The sequence below is a fragment of the Callospermophilus lateralis genome, unplaced genomic scaffold (assembly GCF_048772815.1).
Source record: "Callospermophilus lateralis isolate mCalLat2 unplaced genomic scaffold, mCalLat2.hap1 Scaffold_65, whole genome shotgun sequence".
Taxonomy (NCBI): domain Eukaryota; kingdom Metazoa; phylum Chordata; class Mammalia; order Rodentia; family Sciuridae; genus Callospermophilus; species Callospermophilus lateralis.
In genome coordinates this window covers 2325567-2350361 of record NW_027514826.1, presented here as the reverse complement: position 1 = coordinate 2350361, position 24795 = coordinate 2325567, and the positions used below count along the sequence as shown (strand labels likewise).

Genomic DNA, 24795 nt, shown 5'->3' with positions numbered 1-24795 from the left:
TTGTTTCCACTTTGTACATGGCAATAAGTGGTTAAAATCACCTAAAGCTGTCAGTAGACCACTCTTCAGTTTGTTAGGTGAGAAAAGAGCTAACATTGCAGTAGACATTTTAAATTGCTAAATAAAAAAGCATATGAGGGTATCAATTTTTGGAACAAATAAAAGTTATTGTCAGATTTTCTTTCTTTTTTTTTTAACAAATTCTATCACATTTAAGTATCCAAAAGTAATTTATTTCTGGGAACTTGGTTCAGTGTTTTCTGCTTTAAAATTTTTTGTCTGGCTTCTTTTATAACAGTTTATATATTTCTGTTTGAAGCCACATTTAGAATTTCTTGCATAGAAAGGTTATTTTACAAATTATCTTAATTCTTGGAGTTTATAATAAAAGTTTATACTATTTCTGTATATGCCCTGAGTTTGGATCACTTAATTTTTCTTGTTATTTGTGTGATATGATAATTAATTATATTATCTGTAAATTAACTCCAAAGTATTTGTACTTAGTTATGAGTAGTATTCTAGGTGTTCTAAAATATTTTTTCCACTGTTTAAATCATTGTAGGTGTGAATGAAAGTTCATTTTTATCAAAATGTCCTTCTGCTTCTGAAGTAAACAGTGTTAATCCAAAAAAGCCTAAGCCCTGTGAGGGTGTTTCTGGAACAAATTCTCCAGCTGAATTCCCTTCAGTTAAATCTCCTTCACTGACATCTTCCCAGGCTATGCCATCAAAAGGTAAATATGAAATCTGACATTCTATACTATAAAAATTACTATAGTATTTATACATAAATTTTAGAAATTATTATAAATTTTGAAACTATCAGTGATTATTTAATGTTCAAAAGTGATGAGTTTTGAATCATAAATGTTCTGAATTTATTTTAGGTGCAAATACTTCATCAAATCAATCTAAAAATGGAACACCTTTTCCAAGAGCTTGTTCCAAGTGCAATATTCATTTCAATCTTTTGGATCCTTTGAAAAATCACATGAAGGTAAAACTTTCAGAATTTAATTTTTATAACGGTTGAAGCCAGGCATGGTGGCACATGATTATATTTGCAACTACCTGGTAAGATGAGGATAGAGGATTACAAGTTCAAGGCCATTTGGGCAACATAGTGAGACTCCCCCTCTCAAAAAGGAATTTTTTGAGATTTACAGTCACTAAGGTCTATCTCAATATTTAGATCAGAAATCTTCTCATAATGGAATTTTTATTTAGCTTAGATAAAAATCTGCTTTCATAGTAATTATGTAAGACTGGCATTCCTTAATCATCAGATTTAAGAAATTAAGTTCATATATTTATAATGGATGCTTATTCTTATTTTATTTTAAAAAATCAATATTTTATTGGTCACATTGTTTTTCAAATTTAGAAAACATTTGTTTAATTTTTTTAATAACTTAGATATTTTGTTACCTTATTTTCATAATCGCCAACATGTACATGTCACATTACATATGAAAATCTGAGTTTTTACATTTTAATTTTTAATAGTCAGACATAAACTTCAAATGGTGAAGTGTTTCATATGAAATAATTGTTTTAACACACAGTTCAGAGCATAGTTTATATAATTCTCTTGAACTAGTTTGAGTTTTTTATTATTGTAGGAGACTCTGAAATTCAGATTTTAAGGAATTTTTTAGATTATATAAGAAAAAGAAGGGTTCTGTGGCAAAGAAGTAAGGAAAAGTTTTTGCTCACTCTTTCAACAGTACACAACTTTTTTGTCGCATTTTACAAAAAAAGAAAGAAAGAAAAAAGCAAGGGATCCTTTTAAATTTTTAAATACAGGCTCTTTATTAATGTACAGACTATATTTGATCTATACCACTTCCAGCTCTAGTAGTAGTGTAGTGTAGCCTCTAATCACTTCAATTTAGTGCCTAGGTTCTATATGAAACTATTCCCCTGTGAGTATTTTCAATTTCCTCTTCTTTATAATGTTTTGGTGAGACACCTGATGTTTTTTATGTTTTGCATCATAGGTGGAGAGGACAAAAAAAAAGACTACATTCAGTCCTCCCCGCAACTGATCAGACTTTAATCTTGTAGTTATTCTTTTGAATTTTTTTTAATTTTTAAATTTATAATTATTAATATGTCCTTATTGTACAAATTAAGAAGTTTCACTGTGATGTTTCAATGCGTGTATATATATTGTGCTTTGATCATATCCATCCACTCTCCTACCCTCTCTTGTCCTTCCTTTCCGACCCCTACCTTTTGTCCCTTTTCTTTTCCTTAAGAATGTCTTTCCTATTTCCAGGTTATCTTTATGTATTTTGGGCAGTACTGGAGAATTGACTGGACCCAGGGCTTTGTGCATGCTAGGCTCTACCACTGTGCTACATCTTAGCTATTTTTTAAGTTTCCACATATGAGAAAAAACTATAATGCTTGTTCTGTCTCTTAATTATTTTGTTTAATATGGTGTCCTCCAATTTCATCTTTTTTTCTGCACATGACGTGATTTCATTCATTTTTATGGCTGAAAAATATATACCGTATTTTCTTTATCCCACTCATATGTCGATCAGCAACTAGTCTAATTCCATAGCTTGGGTATTGTGAATAGTACTGTAGTAAAAATGGATATGTATGTATCTCTTGTATTCTGACTTAATTTCCTTTGGATCATAATAATATACCCAGAATTGATAAACTTGAATCATATGATAGTTCCATTTTTAATTTTTTAAAAATATTTTGAGGAACCTTCATACCCATTTTAATAGTGTCTGTATGTACTGTTATATTCCCACAAGAGTGTAAGAGTTTTTTTTTCCCATGTCTTTGCAAGCATTTTTGGATTTTTTTTTTTGATAATAGCATTCTGGGGTAAGATAGAATCTCAATGTAGTTTTGATTTGTAGTTCCCTGATGGATAAAGATATTGAATATTTTTTCATGTATTTATGGCCATTTGTATTTCTTTAGAGAAGTGTCTGTGTAGATAATTTGCCCATTCTAAAATTTAGATTACTTTACTTGTTTTTTTGTTGTTAAGTTTTTTGAGTTCTTTATATGTCCTGGATATTAATAATTTGTTAGATGAGTAGTTGGCAAGGTTTTCTCCCATTCTATAGGCTGTCTTTTCATTCTGTTGTTCCCTTGCACTGCAAAAGCATTTTAGTTTGATATCATCCCATTTGTCAGTTCTTGCTTTTGTTCCCTAAGTTATTGAAGTCCTATTCAGGCAATCAACGATTGCTTGTATCAGTATCTTGAAATTTTTCCCCAATGTTTTCTTCTAGTAGTTTCAGAGTTTCAGGTCTTACATTAAAATCTTTGATCCATCCATCTTGACTTTATTTTTGTTCAGGATGTAAGATAAGGTCTGGTATTTTCAGTCTTTTATAAGTGAATTTCCAGTTTTCTATCCAGTTTGAAAAGGTTTCTTTTTTCTGATATATTTTTGACACCTTTGTCAAGAATCTGTTCGCTCTAGATTTGTGGCTTTATTCTTGTTTTTCTATTCTATTCATAGCCTTCATGTTTGTTTTTACGTCAGTAGATATCTTTGTTACTATAGCTGTGTAGTGTATTTTTAAGTCAGATATTGTGATGGCTCCTACATTGTGCATTCTGCTGAGGATTGCTTTGACTATTCTAGGTCTTTTATGATTCCATACAAATTTTAGGATTTTTTTCAAGTTCTATGAATAATGTCATTGATATTTTCATAGGGATTGCATGGTACATGTAGATCACTTTTGGTGGTATAGCCATTTAAATTATATTCTCCTAATATGAACATGGGAAGCCTTCCCATGTTCCATTAGTTTTTTCTTTTTCCCTCAAGTTCTTTATGTTTATACCTCTTTGGGGTCATTTTTATTATAGAAGTCTTTCACAGTTCTGGTTTTATTTATTCCTAGGTATTTTAGTTTTTGTTTTCTGAGACTACTGTGAATAGGATTGCTTTTTGATTTCTTTCTCAGTGAGTTTGTTATTGGTGTCTAGAAAAGCTACTATTTTTTTTGTGTGCATTTTGTAAAATCTTACAACTCTGCTGAATTTGTCAGTTCTAAGAGTATTTTGGTGTAGTCTAGGATTTTCTGAGTATAGAATTGTGTCTGTAATCAAGAGATACATTGACTTCCTCCTATCCTATCTTTATCCCTTTTATTTCTTTCTGTTGCCTTATTGGCCTGGCTAAGGTTTTAAGTACTACTATATTGAATAAGAGTGGTGGAACATGTATGAAGGCACCAATTGGTGTCAATACACTTTATATATAACCAGAGGTATGAAAAAGTGTACTCTATATGTGTAATATGAATTGTAATGCATTCCACTGTCATATTTATAAAAAAAATTGTAATGCATTCCACTGTCATATTTATAAAAAATTATAATTGTAATCCATTCCACTGTCATATTCAATTTAAAAAAAGATTGGTGAGAACAGATATACTTGTCTTATTGCTGAGTTTATTTATTTATTTATTTTAGTGTTTATTTTTTAGTTGTAGCTGAACACAATACCTCTATTTTATTTATTCATTTTTACGTGGTGCTGAGGATCAAACCCAGTGCCCCGCATGCACTACGTGAGCGTTCTACTGCTGAGCCACAACTCCAGGTCCTTGTATCTGAGTTTAGAAGGGACACTTTCAATTTTTCTGTATTCAGTATGATGTTGGCTATGGGTGTGTTATATATATCCTTTTTTATGATAAAGTATGATTGTGTTATATATAGTTTATTCAGAGCATTTTATCATGAAGCTTTACTGAATTTTATCAAAGGTTTTTTGAGATCATGTTTTTTATCCTCTATTTATTTTTGTATTAATGTGCTATATTACATTTATTCAATTGTGTGTGTTAAACCATCCTTGCATCCCTTTCATGAAGCCAACTTGTGGACAAGCTTTTTAATGTGCCATTGAATTTGTATTTTATTGATGATTTTGCATTTATTTGCATTTATGTTTATCAAGGATATCAGTCTATAGTTTTCTCTTTTTTGTTGTGTCATTATCAGGTCTTGGTTGCAGGGTAATTCTAGCTTGGTAAGCTGAGTTTGGAAACATTTTTTTCCTTTTTTTTCTAAATAGCTTAAGAAGCATTGCTGTTCTTTAAAATCTGGTAAATTTCAGCATTGAATCTGTCTAGGCATGGGCTTTTCCTTGTTTGGAGACTTTTCTCCTGCTTCAGTCACATTGCTCATTACTGATCTATTTGGATTTTTAAAATTTGTGTCCAGAATCTCCTCCATTTCTTCTAGATATTCCATTTTTTTGGTATGTAGTTTTCCCAGATTTTCCTGAAGGATCTTATGAATGTTGTCTTTTGTAGTATACCTTTTTCATCTCTATTTTTGTTAATTTGGGTCTTCTCTTTCTTTTGGTTAAATTTGGTAAAAGTTTTTCAATTTCATTTTTCTTTTCAAAGAAACAGCTCTTTGTTTTATTGATTTTTTCTTTTCTTTTTTTGGTACCAGGGATTGAACTCATGGGCACTCAACCACTGAGCCGCATCCCTAGCCCTGTTTTGTATTATCTTTAGAGACAGGGTCTCACTGTTGCTGAGGCTGGCTTTGAACTTGTGATGCTCCTGCCTCAGCCTCCCAAGCCACTGGGGTTATAGGTATGAGCCTCTGCACCTGGCCCCTTAGTTTATTCTTGTTTTTCAAAGACCTTGAGATTTATCTTAGGTTATTATTTGGGATCTGCTCCCCCTACCTCCCTCAATATAGCCATTCATATCTATAAACTTCCCCCAAAGTACTGTTTTCACTGTATCCCACAGGTTATACTATATTATGTTTTCATTTTTATTTGATTCTTGGAATTTTTAAATTTCCTTCCTGATTTTTTCCATAACCTACTGTTTGTTCACCAGTGTATTTTTAGCCTCAATGTTTTGATATAATTACTGCAGTTTTTCTTGTTACAAATTTCTGGTTTCATTCCATCATGATACAATAAGATACAAGTAATCATTTCAGTTTTTCTGAATTAGTTAACTCTTGCTTTATGGTCAGAAATATGATCTATTTTGTAAAAAGTTTCATGCACTGATGAAAAGAATACACGTTTTGCAGCCCTTAGATGTATATGTCTGTTAAGTTATTTGAACTATGGTATAATTCACCCCTGATTTTTTTTGGTTGATTTTATTTGGTCTGTATGGTGAAAGTGGCTACTGCAGTTACTCATTATTAGGGTCATCTCTCCCTTTGTGTCCTGTGGTGTTTTATAAAATTGGTGCTCTTATGTTTGGTGCATATATGTTTGTAATTGTTAATGTGTCTTGATGAATTATTTCCTTTATCAATATGTAATGACCTCCTTTGTTTTTTCTGTTTTGTCATCTATGAGTATAGCTATTGTTGCTTGCTTTTGGATTTGGTTTGCTTACAGTATCATTTTCCATCCTTTCACTTTCAGTTTGTGTATGTTTTTGCCAGTGAGTTTTTTAGGATGTATATTATTTGGTCTGCTTTTTTAATCTAATGAGCTAATCTGCACCTTTAAATTGAAGAATTAAGACCATTTATGTTGAGAATTCTTATTCAAAGGTGCGTGTGCACTTTTTTCCTTGTTATTCTGTAATTTTTAAAATTATTTTATTTGTGCCAAAGATTGATGCTAAGGTCTGTAAACAAGTCAGATTGGCACCTGTTATTTTGCCAGAGAAATGTTAGAGTCTGTAAACAAGTCTGGATGGCGCCTGGCCAAATGCCAGAGGGAGTGGTTTGTGAAGTAACAAAAGCAAGCCATGAAGTGTGGAGATTCCTTATTGGTTGACTGCTGTATCTATTTTATGCTAATTAGATAAGCTGTGTAAAATGTATAAATACCTCAGTTGTCCTACAATAAATGGCTCCCATTCCTGCTGCATCAACGTACACAAGTTATTCGTCATCCCCCCCGGTTATTTTGCCCAGCCAGCCAGGCTGCGGCAGATTGAACTCAGGGGCACTCAACCACTGAGTCATATCCCAAGCCCTGTTTTGTATTTTATTAGAGACAGAGTCTCACTGAGTTGCTTAGGGTCTTGGTAAGTTGCTAAACCTGACTTTGAACACACAACCCTCCTGCCTCAGGCTGCCCAGGTGCTGGGATTACAGGCATGTGCCACCATGCCTGGCTGAAGTTTTTTTTTTTTATAGAGAGGGGAGAGAGAGAGAGAGAGAGAGAGAGAGAGAGAGAGAGAGAGAGAGAGAGAGAGATTTTTAATATTTATTTTTTAGTTTTTGGCGGACACAACATCTTTATATGTGGTGCTGAGGATCGAATCCGGACCGCACGCATGCTAGGCGAGCACACTACCGCTTGAGCCACATCCCCAGCCCAGGCTGAAGTTTTTTCCTAGTTGTTTTGAATGTTCTATGTTGTGTCTTGCTCTTTTATTCATCTTAGAGATTTGATGATTTTATTAATACTGTTTGATTCTCTCCTTTTTTTTTCTTATTAGCTGTTCTAATCTCGTCTAATGAAATTTATTTTTTCCTGTGTCATTATTTTTGTGTTAGTCTTTCTTCCTCACTTCTGTGTAGAATTCCCTTATGTATATTCCATAATGCTGATTTAGTGGTCAGGAATTCCTTTAATGTATGCTTATCATGAAAGTTCTTTATTTTTCCTTTGATTTGGGAAACTTTGCTAGGTATGGTAATTGAGTTTGACATTTATTTTTTTTAGGCCTTGAAATACATCATTCCTTGCCCTTCTGGCCTTTTTGAGTTTCTTCTAAGAAATCCACTGTTACTCTGATGTCTTTGTCTTAAAATATGATTTGACCCTTCTTTTTTGCAGCTTTATAAATATTTTTTTAGGTACTTTTGGGAGTTTAAATATAATATGTTGTGGGTAAGCTTTTTTATTTCTTTTCTTTTTTCTTTTTGTTATGTCTACTTGGGTTTTTTTGTTTTATTTTGTTTTGTTTTGATACGAGGGATTGAACTCAGAGTCACTCAACCACTGAGCCACACCCCCAGCCCAATTTTGTATTTTATTAGAGAGAGGGTCTCACTGATTTGCTTAGTGCCTTGGCAGTTGCTGAGTCTGGCTTTGAACTCATGATCCTCCTATCTCAGCCTCCCAAGTTGCTGGGATTACACGCAAGCACCATGGCGCTTGGCTACTTGGGGCTCTTTATTTCTCTTTGACCTGGATATCCATGTCTTTTCCAGTATTTGGGAAGCTATCTTCTGACATTTCGCTGAATAGACTTTCTATGCCTTCAATCTGTAGCTCTTCTCCCTCATCTTTTCTGATCATACCTGTGTTTGGTTCTTCAATGGTATCCTAGAGATCTTGCATATTATGTTCATTTTTACTGACTTTTTAAAATTAGTTTCTGAATCTGGTAACTCCTCAACTTTTTCTTTAAGTCTTGTTATTCTTTCTTTTGGTCTATCTAATATTTTGGTGGGGCTTTCAAGTGAGTTTTTAAAAATCTGACTTATTGAGCTTTTCATTTGCAAGAATTCTGGTTGGTACGGTTTCAAAATCCCTGTCTATCAGATTTCTCATTCATATCCTGCATTGGTTTCCTTAATTCATTCAGCTCTTATATCCTCTTGGAATTCATTGAACTGTTTTTTTTTAAAAAAATATTCTTTTAATTTCTCTGTCAAGTAGTTCATCTACTTTTATATCTTTGGATTAGAGATTTATTAGAGATTTATAAATCTCAGGAGCTATTCTACTGCCTTGTGCTTTAATATTTCTTGTGTTTGTATGTTGAGATTTGTTCATCCACTGGGATGGATATCTTTCACTCTTTTCCACTATTTCTTGGTGAGCCCTGGGTCACTGGGTTTCTATTTAGTATTGAATTTAATTCAATTTGTACTTCCTTGTGTACTTTCCTGTGGCTTCTTTGGCTGTGGTTAAAGATTTTTACACAATATATGTCAGAGCCTAAGTGATTTATTTTCTTTATAGGACTTGCAAGAGGGTAGTCTGTCTGGTATTTCAGGCAATTTTGCTATAGACAGCAATAGATATAGAGTGTACCCTCTGTGATTACTCCTATAGTGGGAATCGAAGCCCCTATCAGGTACTTGTTGGGGGTTTCCCTGGGCTTTTTTGATCTTGGCTGTTAACTTGGAAGCAGTTCTGCTACTGGCTGTTCCAATTGTGGTGATGTCCTGGAGCCTTTATCTTTTGTTTAGACATTCAGGGCATCTCTAGTTGTTTCATGGGGAGAAACAATAGCCAGTTACAGCTCCCTCCACTGTCACACTCACCTGTGGAGTTTCTAGGAACGCAGAGTTCCCTAGAAACAAACCCTATCAGCAATATGCTGTCTGATAGGGTATGGGAATGACAATATTGAGGCCCCATATATAGGCACCATAAGTATGGTGCCTATAAAAGTTATGCTATTTCTTCTGTTCTTGTTATAGTAGTGAGGGTTCCCAAGAGGGACTTCAGATTCACCCACCTTGCCATGCTTGCCTGGGGACAGGTTATAGTCTGTGGGCTTTTATTCCTCCTATTCTCTAAGTTGAAGTATCTGCCAAGGTTTAAGTGTGGCCCAAGCAAGGCATAATTCCCCTCAGTTGGGTTGGGAGTGTAGCTCAGTGGCAGAGCACCCAGCTGATGTGTTCAACACAATCAGACTCAATCTCAATCACTGCAAAAAAAAAGAAGAGGAACAAAAAGAAAGAAAAATGAGATAGATAAATAAAGTAAAATCCAAAAACTAAAAACAGTAATACCACAACAAATGAAAAGAAAGAAGAAAAATAATATTAAATAACAAACAGTTAAATAATAAAAATAGAATTAATCAAAGGGATAAAATATAGTTGGAGAAAAGTAAAATAGAAAAGGGAGAAGGGAAGAGAAGAAAAATATTTCATATTAAAAAGAGGAGAAAAATACAGGCATGGTGGCACATGCCTGTAATACCAGTGACTTGGGAGGCAGAGGTAGGAGGACCAAGAGTTCAAAGCCAGCTTCAGCAATTTAGCAAGGCGCTAAGTAACTCAGTAAGACCTTGTCTCTAAATAAAACACAAACAAGGGCTGGGAATATGGCCAAGGGGTCGAGTGTCCCCGAGTTCAGTCCCCAATATCAAAAAAATAAGAGGGAAAAGGGAAATAACCACAAAACAGCACATAAAAATAACAACAACAACAAAAACTTAAGCCAGGTGTGGTGGTATATGCCTGTAATCCTAGTTATTCAGGAAGTTGAGGCAGGAGGATCACAGGTTCAAAGCCAGTATTGAAGAGAACCTGTCTGAAAAAATGAAAAGGGCTGAGGATGTAGTGCAGTTTTGAAAGTACCCCTGAGTTTAAAAACAAAGTAAAACTATGAATAAAAAAAATGAAAATTTTCTTTTCCCTCAGGTGCCCAAGTGAGCAGGAAGGATAGAAACTTTTTGACTATGCTCATCAGAGAATTTCTTTGTCTTTAGTCTGTGTGCTGCTTGGACAGAGAAAAGACTGGGGCTTACTCCTTTCTTTTGTGGTACTAGTCAGTTGACTGATGGTAGTAATTTGTGGCTTGATTCAGTTGGAATACCTCTCAGCTGCTTTGTACATCAGAATGAGCTAGTGTGGAACGCAGAGTTCCCTAGAAACAAATTCTCTCTGGAGCTATTTGTGTTATGCACTTCTAGAGCAGAGCTGATGCTGACATCATGGCATGTCAGAATGTGGAACTCCCCAAATCTTCTCTTCAGAGCTTAGCACTTGGAGGGTAGAGCTAATACTAGCTCTGTGGAGTGTCCCTCTATGGCCCCCCAAGGATGGAGAGAGGATATAGAGTCTCAAAGATCTGTGGTGGAAGGGATGTTGGTGAGTTCTGCATAATCCACAGTCCATTTTTCTGATGTTTCCAGTCCTGGCTACATGTGACTGCTCATTCCCCAGACTCTGAGAGCTGCATCTGGCAAACTGCCAGGTTTAATGAGAAGCACCTTCTGTTATTGCATATGCTGATTGCTAAAGCAGTAAGTAACCTCAGACAATAGGACCTTTTCTAAGATGGCCCCAAATTATAAAACTGAGAATATGCAAAGAAGTACAGGGGTCTTCTACAGAGCCAATTCAACATGCAAACTGTACTGTTGTTTGCTTAGCCTATATTTCTGCAGGAGGCTGGATCCTGTGCCAGTCATGTTTGTTGGGACTCTGTTTCTTCTCTACCTCTGGGGCATACTTCCCTGGGATTGGCACTGGTGCATTTTGTTTCATTCTGTCTTCCACAGTCCATTTTATTTGGGCTTCTCCAAGTCTCTATCCACAGTTGAAACCTGGTATTTTCTCATAGTCATTCATCTCAGTGAGCAACTATGTTACAGTTATTTTAATTTGGTTTCAAGGAGATGCAGGCAAGTGTATAATGCCTCTAATCTACCATTTTTGGAAGATCTCTTGCTACTATATTCTCTTAGTCACATTTATTTATTTATTTATTTATTTATTTATTTATTTATTTATTTTTTTTTTTTAACTAGGTAACAAAGTCACATTATTAAAAATTAAAAATAGGAAGGTGTGTATGGGAAGAATCTTTACCTCAGACTCTTATGACCTGGTTGCCAGTTTTATATCCTTCCTGATTTTCTTTCCACATATAGAAGTAGACATGAATGTTCTTAATTCCCCTCTACTTTGCATACAGTCTGTATACAAAATAGAATCAGTTCAACATGCAAAACATACACACTCCTGGGCCTGGAGAGATTGACAACCTTCTTCCAACTGTGACTTTTACATGTTATAACATTATTTGTGACTACTTGTACTGGAAATAACCAAAATATTAAAAGATTTATGTAATGGAACACTGTAACATTTTATGAAAGGAGGGTATCTCTATGATAGATAAAATGGGACAATGTGAAAGAAATACTATATAACTAAATTGAATGCAATTGAATAATATATGTGTTTATAATAATGAAGTCTCAAAGCATAGTCACAAATCTAGGAAGGAAATGTTTAAAACTGGAGAGTTTCAGGCACAGAAAGACAAATACTACATGATCTCACTCAGTGGGCAGTTTTAAAAAGTTGATCTCATAGAAATCAAATAGACTAGAGGTCATCAGAGATGGGGACAAGTAGAGGGGGAAGGGAATAGAAATTGGTTGGTCACAAGGTACAGTGTTATAGTTTGATAGGCACAGCAAATTCTTATGTTCTATGGCATAATAGGGTGAGTATAATTAACAGTAATGCATTCTATATCTCATATTAGAAGAGGATTTTTATTGTCTTCACACAATTGCATCATAAAAATGAAAAAATCACATTGTTTCAAAAATGTATAAATATAATGTGTTGATCATAAAAATTAAAAAATAGAAAACTGGGGACTTTTTTTACTTTTTAGCTTTTATATTTTTATATTTCAGTTAAAATTTAATATAATTTCCATAAAATAATGTAATTTTTAGATCAATAATTTAAAAAAATTTAAATAGAAGTTTTTGATAAATCAAAGTTCATTATATCACAGTTAATGTTTTTTCCCAATGGAAAAATATTAAAATATCCTATAATAATTTATTTGATTCCATGTGTCAAACATAAAACTAAGCTTTAAATAAATACATTATTTCATTTATTCTTTAGGAATTTCTTAAAGTTAGACATTTTTCTCATTGTATCATTAGTTAATTGGTATTTTAACCATACCTCTTATAGTAAAGTCCAAGTGCTGATGAATACTTTTTTTTTTCTTTAGCAAAAATGTCTGTAGGTTGTTTTCTTTACTATTAGGTAGAAATTTGAAAATACATGTATGATATAGTAAGATATACTATAGATAGTGAGGTACACTAAAAATAATAAGTAAATTATTTGCTTGTCATATAAACTTTTCCAGAGTATTCATTATAATTTTAGTCTTTATTTACATTAATTTTGACTGGTACATAAAGCATAAAATTTTACGTATTAATGGGGTATGATGTTTTGATATGTGTCCATTGTTTAATGTTTTACTCTGCAAACACTTATCAATTCTTTATGGTGAAAACTTTAAATTTTCTGGCCTTTTTTTTTAGAAAAAAATTTAGCTGTAGGTGGACACAATGTCTTTATTTTTATTCATTTATTTTTATCTGGTGCTGAGGATTGAACCCAGTGCCTCACCCGCACCAGGTGAGCACTCTATCACTGATCCATAATCCCCACTCCCTTTTTCTGGCTTTTTAAAGTGTACAGTGCATTATTGTTATCTATAGACACCCTACTATATAATAATAGCATACCAGAACTTGTATTCCTATCTAACTGTAGTTTAGTATCCACTGATAAAACTTTTTACATATCCTTACCTTCACTTATTCTGTCCTAGATATATAATCACATCTCAATCCATATCTTTCATTACTTAGCTGATATTTGTGATACAGAAGAATCTAGCTTTCATAACTGTATCATGAATGTATCCTTAACATTTTAAAATGTTCAAAAAAGTGTTTTGTTTTTGATTCTAGTCTTCAGTGTTTGTTGTTGTTTGCTTTTTGTTACTTTGTGTTTCGATACTGGGAATTGATCTCAGGGGCTCTTTACCACTGAATTACATTTCAGTTCTTTTTTTTTTTTTTTTTTTTTTGCAACAAGGTCTCACTAAATTGCAGAGGGTCTCATCTAGAAAGTAATAAGTTTCTTTTTCTTTTTCTTTTTTTTTTGATACTGGGGATTTAGGGGCACTTTACCTCTGAGCTACATCCCAGTCTATCTATCTATCTATCTATCTATCTATATTAGACTAATATTTATAAGATTAATAATTTTATAGTGACATAACTTACTATAGAAAGTTTGAGTTAGTCTTCTCTAGTGTACATTGTATTCTTTTGCCTTTATATTTGTGTCTTCCTTTGTTTTAGCACAGTTTTCCTGGATTATATTTTAAAATATTTATTCCATACAGTTGTATGTCCAAAATGAATTTTCCTTTGCATGCTATATCTGTCATTTTCTCTCTAATCTTAATCTCTCTTTTTTTAAACCTTGCTTTTATCATTACTGGCCTCTCTTTCCCTTCTTTTATTTTGCAGTATCTGTTTACTACTATCCTTGTCTCTAATTTATCTTACCTCTCTGTTATTCATTTTTCCCTCTCCTTTTTCCCTTGATGTGCTACTTCTTAATCTCTCTCTGGGGGTGAGGTGGGATTCTAAAGCAAGTTTATTTCTGTAGAAAGGGCATGTTTTGTGTTCGTGCACAGGGAAGAGGAAGAGGAAACCTAGGTATTCAGACTCTTTTTTTCCCCTTCTCAGAACCCAGTCTCTAAGTTTTCAGCAACATCATGCAGTGCTTAAGCATTCTTACTGGGACCAGAGATGTTAGGATCATGAAGTGTCAGACTGGTTAACAATTGTTTAAATTCATCCAGTCTTCATGGTAGAGATGACAGATTTCCAGGTCTAAGAGATGACCTGTTGTTGGTGAGGGTCCTAATTGAAGTTGAGCAAGAGACCAGTCTTGTGCTGGGGCAGCCACAGAAAGACCTGGTGCAGTGTTATATTCTTCATTAATTGTGTGGCTGCTTTACCCCACACCTGGGCCTGGAGCTCCAAATGTTGCCCCAACAGGCTTTGGTTGGTCACTGAATGGCAGAAAACTTCTTGGTTGTGTGAGACTGTTCAGAGGTCACTTACATCAATGGCCTCAGGGGGTAGAATGGAGAAGAAGGTACCCTCAAACAGTGGATAGTTTCTTGTGGGCTCCATGGGCCTGGGACTAGAGTATAGGCTCTAGAGAGATTTAAAAGCAACCCATATGGGGACACATCTCCTCAGCTTTACTGTCTCTTCTTACATCTGCTCCAGAATAACATTTTCCTGATGTTTTGCTAGAATTGTATATATTCCTGTTATTAGCCTCCTTTTATCTGAAAGTATTTTTGTTTAGATGAGAGCCTAGATTTCTAGTATAGTCTCACAGCCTGCTAGTTGGGTTATATAATTCTTTGCTTGGCAGAAGACTTCCTGCAAATGCAATGTGTGTGTCTGCTGCTTTCTATAGCACTGCCTTTTCAGTTTTCCTTTTCCAAAGTAGGTCTGGGTTACTTCTTCTGCCATGCTCTTGACCAGCTTCTATATCTGCGTTTGCCTGCCTGCCTATCTATCAATCTATCTATCTATCCTTGCACTTCAGGATATGCCTATCATGTCACCTCTTTCAGGATATATATTTAAATTGTCATATTTCTGTTTTTCTGTTGTTGTTGCTGGTGGTGGTGCTTTTTTGTTTGTTTGTTTGTTTGTTTTCTTTTATGGTGCTGTGGATCAAACTTAGGACTTTGCATATGCTAGGCAAGTGCAGTACCACTGAGCTATATTCCCAACTCCCTTTACTGACACTTTCTAAGATCTTTTGGATTCTTTTGTCTTTGATCTCCTTCTGACTACATGCTTTATTTCTTGGATGCTTTGGGTAGTGCTTTTGTATATTGTGGTCTCTGGATTTTCTCTGGATCTAAGTTTCCGTGAAAATCAGGTTTGTGGAATTTGGTTGTTGGTGGCTTTTGGATGAATTCCTATAAGTGGGGAAATGTTGACTTATGTAGGATGTTTGTATGAGAAGTCCTATTTTAATATTTAAAAATTGCATTCCATATCCTTTGCTCTGAAAATTCTACCTAAATTTTTAGGGCACTAACAAAGTGATGGAAGATGACCTATGTATTTGGAAATGTAAAGATGAGAATAGCATTAAAGGCATTTAATATTTGTAGACTAGCCAGCCCAGGAAAATAAAGGCTGTGTGAAAGGTTGTAGTAAAGGGTGAGAACTAAAAGGGTTCGGGAGCTGAACAAAAGATAACCAGTTGATTTTGGACCATAGTTCACAGTCGTTAGTGCTCATTTCTTAAGTTTCTTTCTTGCCTGTCTTTTTTTTTCTCTCCTGTAGGCTATTTTGCTCCTTCCCTTCTCCCTCATTCACTATAGCCATTGTCCACGTTTGGTTGTCAGCAGTTTATTGTTCAGCTGTTTTTCATAGGGATCTTAAATATTGCTTAAAAAAAGTTACTGTGAGGGCTGGGGTTGTGGCTCACTGTACAGCACTCATATATCACGTGTGAAGCACTGGGTTCAATCCTCAGCACCACATAAAAATAAATAAAATAAAGGTATAGTTTCCAACTACAATTTAAAAACAATTTTTTTAAAGTTACTGTGAACAAGATTTGTATGTTAATTTTTAAAAATCTGATCCTGTCTTTTCTGTAAAAGAAAAAAAAAGAACAGCAAGTAATTGATTATATGTTTTATATATATATATATATATATATATATATATATATATATATATATATATATATAGTAATTTATTACTCTAGGTCAACTTTAATTTCATATTAGACATTTCTGGAGAATATAAACCTTGCAACATACTCTCTCATAAACTATTTTGTAGATTTCAGAAAATAATCAGGTGCTAAATATGACTCAGAATAACTTCTACTAAAAGCCAGATCTTGTGTTTGGGACACAAAATAATCTGCATTTCTTATTAGGAAGACTTTTCTCTATTATTTATTTTTGTGCATTATAACTTCTCATTGTTTGAGATCTTCCTCCAAGGAATCCTTCAAATAAGTGAAGAGTTTTGTTTGTCAAAATGGTGCCAGTGATACATATTAGTAGTAGTAAGAGGATACACATTTTGAGTAATTTTTCTAATAATGCTAGTTGTTTTATTCCTTACCATGTTTTTCTTCATTTATCCTTAAAGTAGAAAGTAGCATTTTTTAAAAGAAGGAACTTAGTCTTGTAAAACTCCTTAGAAATAGTCTGAATTTCCTAAGTTTGAGCTCTCAGATATTATGTGATATTGCAAGAAGAATATAGGAACATAAATATCAAAATCTTTCTTACCTCCCTTTTTATGTTGTATTTCTATTTCAATTATAATTTATTCTGAATGGAAAACTACAGAGATTCATGTTGTATTAGAGAACTAATCTATTTGTCCTAATTTTTCATATGGGTAAAACCTCAACTCCTTAACATAGGTTAGTTATACCAGTTATTTGTGGCTCATTTTACTTAGTATTTTTTTCTTTGTATCTATTTTAGATTTTGTGTGTGTGTGTGTGTGTATGTTTTTTCTTTTCAGATTTATAAATTGATAAGTAAAACAAAATAAGTAAAATGCAATCTTGAAAGAAATGTTATAAGTCTGTCTTGGACCAGAAAGGCCCACTGTCCCTTGTAATACAGAGTGTTCCACCAGTTGTCTAACATTTTACATGTGGTAGAAGTGGATGTTGTTATCTTAGAAATGAAATAGGTGTATTAAGAGTTTAAATTTTTCTTATGTTGATGCCAGTTTAACACATAACACATATAGAAAACATTTAAGTTGTAAAAGAATTACCACTTGTTAAAAAATATAACTTCTAGGGCTGGGGCTCTAGCTCAGTGGCAGATCTCTTGCGTAGCATGTATGAGGCACTTGGTTCGATCCTTAGCACCACATAAAAATAAACATAAAATAAAGGCATGCTGTCCATCTACAACTATCAAAAAAAATTAGATAATATATTAACTTCTAGGCCCTATCTCTTGACATTGTAGCTTAGTTGTTCTGAAGTGAGGCCCAGGAATTAGCATTTTAACAAATACTATAATGCACATCTTCCTGAGCTTGCCCTTTAAGTAAAAACTATACAACTGAATGTTATGTGCAATAAATAAATAAAAGATAGAATTTGTTCTATCTTGTTGAAAAAGAAAAAGAAAAGCTCACATATGAACAAATTCCATATTAAAATCATTTTATGTGACATTGTGATTTTACTCCTGAAGAGGTAAGTTTCCTCTTCAGATATTTAGCATTCTAGGTTTTAAGATGTAAAAACACTTTTCTTTTATACCTAATGTAAAAAAGTGGATTTTTTTCTTTTCTTTCTTTTTTTTTTAAGAATGAAGATTAGTCTTATATACCTTTGCATTCCATACCTTTTCTAGTACCTTGAGTCTAAGAAATACCAGGTTAGTTGGGTCAAAGTCTAGTTCCATTAAGGTTTTACAAATTTTTTTTTGTGTTACTTGTTAATTAAAAATATACATCAAGGCATATGAAATATATCTTTCTGTACTCTCGAAATAGATGTGAAATGAATAATTTTGGACCGAGCAACAAATTATTATTAAATAGTTACACCTGAATAGATAAATTGCAAAGGAATATTTATTACATCTATAGCCAAGTCCTGTTTAAGGGTTTTCATTTCTTTTTGAATTTTTTTTTTGTTTATTAAGACAATAAGTGTTTGTCATTTGAGTGTTTTAGAATATGTACGTGCACCACAAATTTTTGGTGACTATTTTTCCAGATGTCTTACCAAGCAGAGTTTTACATAGCCTGACCTTACTTGTAACCACAGATTAATTTTTGCTTTTTTTTTTAAATAAGGCTTCTAATTTTTTTCTCTTTCAGTATTGTTGTCCAGAAATGATAAATAAATTTTTGGGACTGGCTAAAACAGAATTTTCAAATACAGCAAATACAAATAAGACTATTGATTCAGAGAAAGGAAAATTGATCATGTTAGTTAATGACTTTTATTATGGAAAACATGAAGGAGATGTCCAGGAAGAACAGAAGACTCACACAACCTTTAAATGCTTCAGTTGCTTGAAAATTCTAAAAAATAATATTAGGTATGTAAATATTTATTTTTATTTCTATTTGAAAATTGAAATGCTACAAATATAAATGTTGTATCTTTAGGTTACATTTTACTATGCTATTCTAGATAAACAATTCTAATACTTTCTACTTTAGGCAAAGGCAGACTTTTTGTTTGTTTGTTCATTGTTGAAAAGCTTTTGTCATTTCTTGTATTTTAGAATTTGACACCAGGATCTACTTATTTGTATTTCTTTCACATTTCTTAAGATGTACAAAGTTTATTTTAACTTAAAAGAAAAAAAAAAGTTCATTTTGTTTTAGCAGTGAATCTTTTAGGTAGTTTACATTTTATTTTTCTTCAGTTATAAGAGAAAGCACTTCAAAAGTGTCCAGTTTTGAACTTCTTTATGCTAATCTTAATGCTCAAAGCTTTCAATTCATATTAAGAACATTTACCTAGTGGGAAAAGTGATCTATTTGGGGGGATGGGGTTACTAGGGATTGAATTCAGGGACACTCAACCACTGAGCCACATCCCCAGCCCTATTTTGTATTTTATTTAGAGATAGTGTCTCACTGTGTTGCTTAACACCTCGCTTTTGCTGAGCCTGGCTCTGAACTCGAGATCCTCCTGCTTCAGCCTCCCAAGCCCCTGGGATGATAGGCATGTGCCACTAAGCCCAGCCAAAAAAAATGTGTTTTAAAGATATACCATTTCTAGGAGATGTGTCTGCTTTGATTTTATAATTTGACACCTTTAACAATTAGAGATTTCATTCTCAATGAAATTTTGAAGAGGTGTACATAAATGTTTTAAATTTTAGAAACTTACTTTAAAATTTTTGCGTTACATGACATACTATAAAGATATCTTATGTAAGTGAGTAACAAGAACAAAATAACAAGATATATTGAATGGTATTTTTCATTGATTATATGGCATGACATTTATAGTATATAAGGTTACTTTCTACCATTTCATTATAAAAATTTTCAAATAATCATCAAAAATTTAAGTCTTATTGGACACTTCTACACTTACAACTTTTATTCTTAATATTTTACTGTACTTGCTTTATAATATTTTTCTTCCTTCAGACTATCTGACTTTTAAATTAATTTCAAAGTAAGTTGCAGATATCAGTGTACTTAGACAAGATATGTGTGTGTTTGTGTATACAAACATACATGTATATGTGTATATTCCATTTACTCTTTATAACTATCACCTGTAGCATTTTTAAGCATGTACTTTCACGTCTGGGCCCAGCATTTATTTGTTTTCTTGTCTTCTATGATATGCTCCTATAATAATCATTAATGGTTGCTTTATGGTAGAACTTTTTCCAAGTTCTTTCCCATATCTTATATCATATGAATTTTCTCATTGTTTTACCTCCTTTGTGACACTGTTAACTGCCATCAAGAGCTAGTGGTCCCCATTTTTTAACAAAGGGGAAGTTGTGCTTTGACATATAACACTGAAACAGTACTATAATAGAACTCTACCACCTATTTACATATTTTTACCATTTTAATAGTAAAATATGTCAGAAATCATGTTAATAGATGCAATGAGGGCTGAGGTTGTGGCTCAGTGGTAGAGCGCTTGACTAGCACCAGTGAGGCCCTGGGTTCTGTCCTCAGCACCACATAAAAATAAATAAATAAATAAATAAATAAATAAATAAAATGTATTGTGTCCAACTACAACTAAAAATATATATATTTAAAAAATAGATGCAATGATAAGCATGGAAGTGTGATTCACTGATTTAAGCTCCTTGTGAAAATTAAATATGACACATATCATATTACAAATTATTTGACCAACAAGTTTTTTTTTTTGCTTTTAAGATTAGCCATTTCCATTTCATATCAAACATGAAAATGGGAAATTCCTTTTTTCAGGAATTATTTCAGGAGACATAGGTCTATATTATCAGAATATTTAGAAATTTTCAGCATGCTCCGTTTGATAACATCCAGTGATTAAGCATTTAAAATATATTGGTTATCTGATAAATGTAACCTTAAAGTACCTCATAACCAAAATTAAGTGTATTATATAACATTGCTTTTAATTTTTCCAGTAAAGCTGGGAAGACAAATTATTTTTCAAGGATGGTAAGAAACGTACAGCTCAAGATTTCTACTCTGTTCTGTTATTATCATACTGTGATATTAGTATTTTACCCCTTACTTATCAATGAAAACAGGTATATTTCATTCTGTGAACATGATTCCAAGAAATTTGCCCTTTTAGTTTCTCCCATTTCCATCTGTTCATTTGAAAAATATGAACTCCAGATTGGGCTTATTTAATAATTGAGAAAAATAACTAGCTGATTAAAGGATTCTTTATATAAATATACTTAAGTGCTAATGATTTTGAGCTAAAAGATATTGGCTTTGCATATGTAAATACTTAACCAAGACTAGGACTTTTTTGGTAGGTGTTGTAGAGCTTGTGTTAAAACCAAAGAAGAAAGATATTTTAAGGTGTATCATAACTTGCTGTAAAGAGTAGTGTGGTAGAGGTGTAAAAAAAAGAGATATATGTTATAACCTTCTTGATGATAGTTATCCAGATTCATGACATTATCATCAATGTTAATAGTTGCAAGATTATTTCTTATAGGGCTTCAAAATGAGTAATTGTAAATAGCTGACCAGTCCAAAAATTGTTGTTTTGATTGAGTAACTTCTATTTTCAAATTCAGCAAAAAGCTTCAGTAATATCTTCAAAATAAGTATTCTCATTTATACTACACTCTCTGCTGTTGAAAGTCATAGTTCCTTTTCATAAGGAGCCTTTTAGGGAAGCTGAGATAACAGAATGTAAAACTGAAAAATGGACCTTTCTTATAAAGGGCACAGTCTGCAAGTTAAAATAAACAGTATGTGCTAACAGTAAGCCAGTATCATTAAAAAAAAAAGTTCTTGTAATTGTAGGCATTAAAATTGCTATTACATACATTTAGAAACCAAGACACAAGTAAAAATACCAGTAATTTGTCTTTTAAGCAGCTGGAATCTATTATATGTGTTCACAGTCTTAAAAGATTTCTCTCATGACTCTAGCTGCTTTTGGTGGTAGGGTTTCCTTTCTTTCAGTGTTTTATTTTAAACTAAAAATAGTATTTAAGGTATAAAAAACAAGCCTGCTCTTTTACCTTAAATTTTTAAAAATAATCTGAAGTAATGATTGAGTTAGAAAATGAGTGATATTTTGATTATTTTGAAATAAATTGAAAAAATTCACTGAAAAGGCAATATTTAAAATATACTCTTTTCTAGAGGACTTTTAAGACATTTTGGATTTTGAGTAATACTTGGTATTTTTAAGATTAAGACTCAGAGACTTATTGGTGAGATTTTGTTTTAAAATCTGAATTTTTGCACCTGTTGACAATCATTTATAGGTTTATGAACCACATGAAACATCATTTGGAACTTGAGAAGCAGAGCAGTGAAAGCTGGGAAAACCACTCCACCTGCCAGCACTGCTACCGTCAGTTTCCCACACCATTTCAGCTGCAGTGTCACATTGAAAGTACACATACGCCCCATGAATTTTCTAGTAAGTTGCAGTTTCATTTAAATGTTGAATATTATTGAATTTGAAGATAGAAACTCTGAGAAAACCTGAGTAACTCTGTAAGAAAAATAAGAAATAGACTCTGGAATTTGGGGGCAAAATGGAAAAATTAAGTTTTAACTTTTGGAAATTTTGTAATAAAATTCGTTACTAAAATTAAAGTCCCTCTGGCAAGTAATTCATTATAGTAATTGCCTTGACATAATCTGGGCATTACATATTGGGGATTCACAAGCCTCAAATCCTATATATCAAATGTGAAATCAGTGTTCTTCATTTAAACTTTAAGTAACTACGGTTGTAGTTAAAATCAGATTTTGAAGCTAAGTAGCTTGAGTTTAAATACCAGATCCTTCTTTTGTTATAGCTATAAGAATTGAGATATAAACTCTTGAAAAATGAGGATAATAGAAATGCCTTCCTCATATGCTGTTATAGGAATCAAGTGAGTTAATTTAGGTGAAGTGTTTAGAAATGTGCTTGGCAACCAGTTAACAAACTATATGATTGATCACTTCTGCTGCTGCTGCTGTTACTACCACTATTTATATAAATTTGTAAAATAATTTTTTATATCTTAAAATGTAATACCTTTTCCCCCTCTCACTTTTAGCCATTTGTAAAATCTGTGAATTATCATTTGAAACAGAACATGTTCTTTTACAACATATGAAGGATAATCATAAACCCGGTGAAATGCCGTATATCTGCCAGGTACATACACATTTTTATTGTGTTCTTTTAAGTGGTGTGTTTGTGTTTTAACTACAAGATTTAAGCCCATTAACCCAGAGGTCAATACATTTTTTTCAGGAAATATTTCAGGTTTTGATGGTTTACTGTCATTGTTGGAAACAAGCAACTCTGCCATAGTAGTACAAGGGCATGTTCCAAAAAAATTTTATATATAGACATTGAAATTTGATTCCATAAAACTTTCATGTGTCATAAAATATATCAGTGTTTTATTCTTTAATCATTTAGGTAAATTGGTTACCAAAATTAAAGTCCCTCTTATAAATAATTTATTAGTGGAAGGCATAACTCATTAATTATATGAGGGGTAGGCAGTGAGCTGCATTTGACCCACAGATTGTTGCTTGCTTACATCTGTGGTAGTCAAAGAAGAGCCCAGCTAGACATACAGATGGACATGTCTTACCATATAGGGAAGAATGTAGGTGTATACAAGGGAAATTTGAAATGCTGTTAGTTATAAAGAACCCTAGCTAATGTTTTGTGACCAGTATTTTTCCAGAATTTGAAGGAATAGGAAGACAAAAAAATAAAAGATTGATTGTCACCACCATAGTGTGGGGTCCATTTACAGTCTAAAGAAGAGTGCTGTTTTTGTAGCAGAAAAAGCACTTTATAGGACAGGAGGTGCCAAAACTCGAAAATTTCAGTCAAGGCAGTGATTGATGAATGATCTGCTAAAAAGCACACAACCTAGTTATGTTTTGAGAAGAATTCTTTAATTTTGAAAGATAATTTCTGGGTTTTTTTTTTGGTGCTTCTGTTAGTGGAATTTTTGGGTGTATAGGAATCAGCAAGAGTAGTACTACACAGTGTTCTTCTAAACAAATGATCCATAATTTGCTTTGTAATTCCACATCAGTTATAAATTTTTGAATCAAACAAAACCTTCTTTCTATTTCTAGGTTTGCAATTATAGATCATCATCATTTTCTGATGTGGAAACTCACTTTAGAACATCCCATGAAAACACTAAGAAATTGTTGTGTCCTTTTTGCCTCAAAGTTATTAAAATCGCAACACCCTATATGCATCATTATATGAAACATGAGGTGAGATTTTCTAATTCCTGTTTGTTCATATTATCTTAATGAAAAAACAAGTTAAGTCTTGAAACACTGATTAGTTTTATTCTGCAAATGAAGCAGAGTTGTTCCAAATAACCCAATTAAATTTATAATTTATGTTGAATTATTTGTGAAACTTCCAGTTCTTTCCTTACCTCCTTTCCAGTGATGGTGTAGACCATAAATAAAGACCATAAATAAAATTGTGAAAAATGATTAGAAATAGGCAACCAAGGATTGAGGGGGAAAAAAACAAGAGAGAAGGTGAGTGAAAAAAGCAAGTGGCAGATAGTTAGGTCCTAAGAGTAGATCTGGGAATGATTTTGAAGGAGTTTTCAAGAAGGAGTTTGAACTGAGAAAAAAAAAAAGATTGTGGATACATAACCTTCTTTTCCTATTCCTTTTCAAACTTTATTTCCACTTTCCAAAGCTCTGTTATTATGAGAAAATGTGTTGTCATTGACCTAGGTTCATCCTTTACAGCTACAAGGCAAAGGAAGCTGTTGATGGATTGATGTATGAATTCTGCCAGAGAACTGTGTTTAGATCCTAACTTCTTTCCTGGATTACTTCTGCCAGTTCTGCTGTGTAATTTTTGGAACTCAGCATTAGTGCTTGGAATTCTGATGTTATGCTTATTGTGTTTTTTTTCCTGAAGCACTTAAATTATCCCTGTTTATGCTAAAAATGTTGATACAACAGTGTTTTTGTCAAAATCAGAACCTAATGGATTTATTGCACCTGATCATATAATCAGGTTTTTCCAACTCATTAAGCAT

At 32.9% G+C, this 24795-nt stretch overlaps 2 pseudogenes; one reads left to right on the top strand and one right to left on the bottom strand.

Moving 5' to 3' along the window:
* LOC143389803 (zinc finger protein 280D-like) overlaps positions 1-24795 on the top strand; it is a 48111-nt pseudogene that overhangs the window by 15778 nt on the left and 7538 nt on the right.
* Positions 14405-14680, bottom strand: LOC143389804 (ran guanine nucleotide release factor pseudogene; annotated as a pseudogene).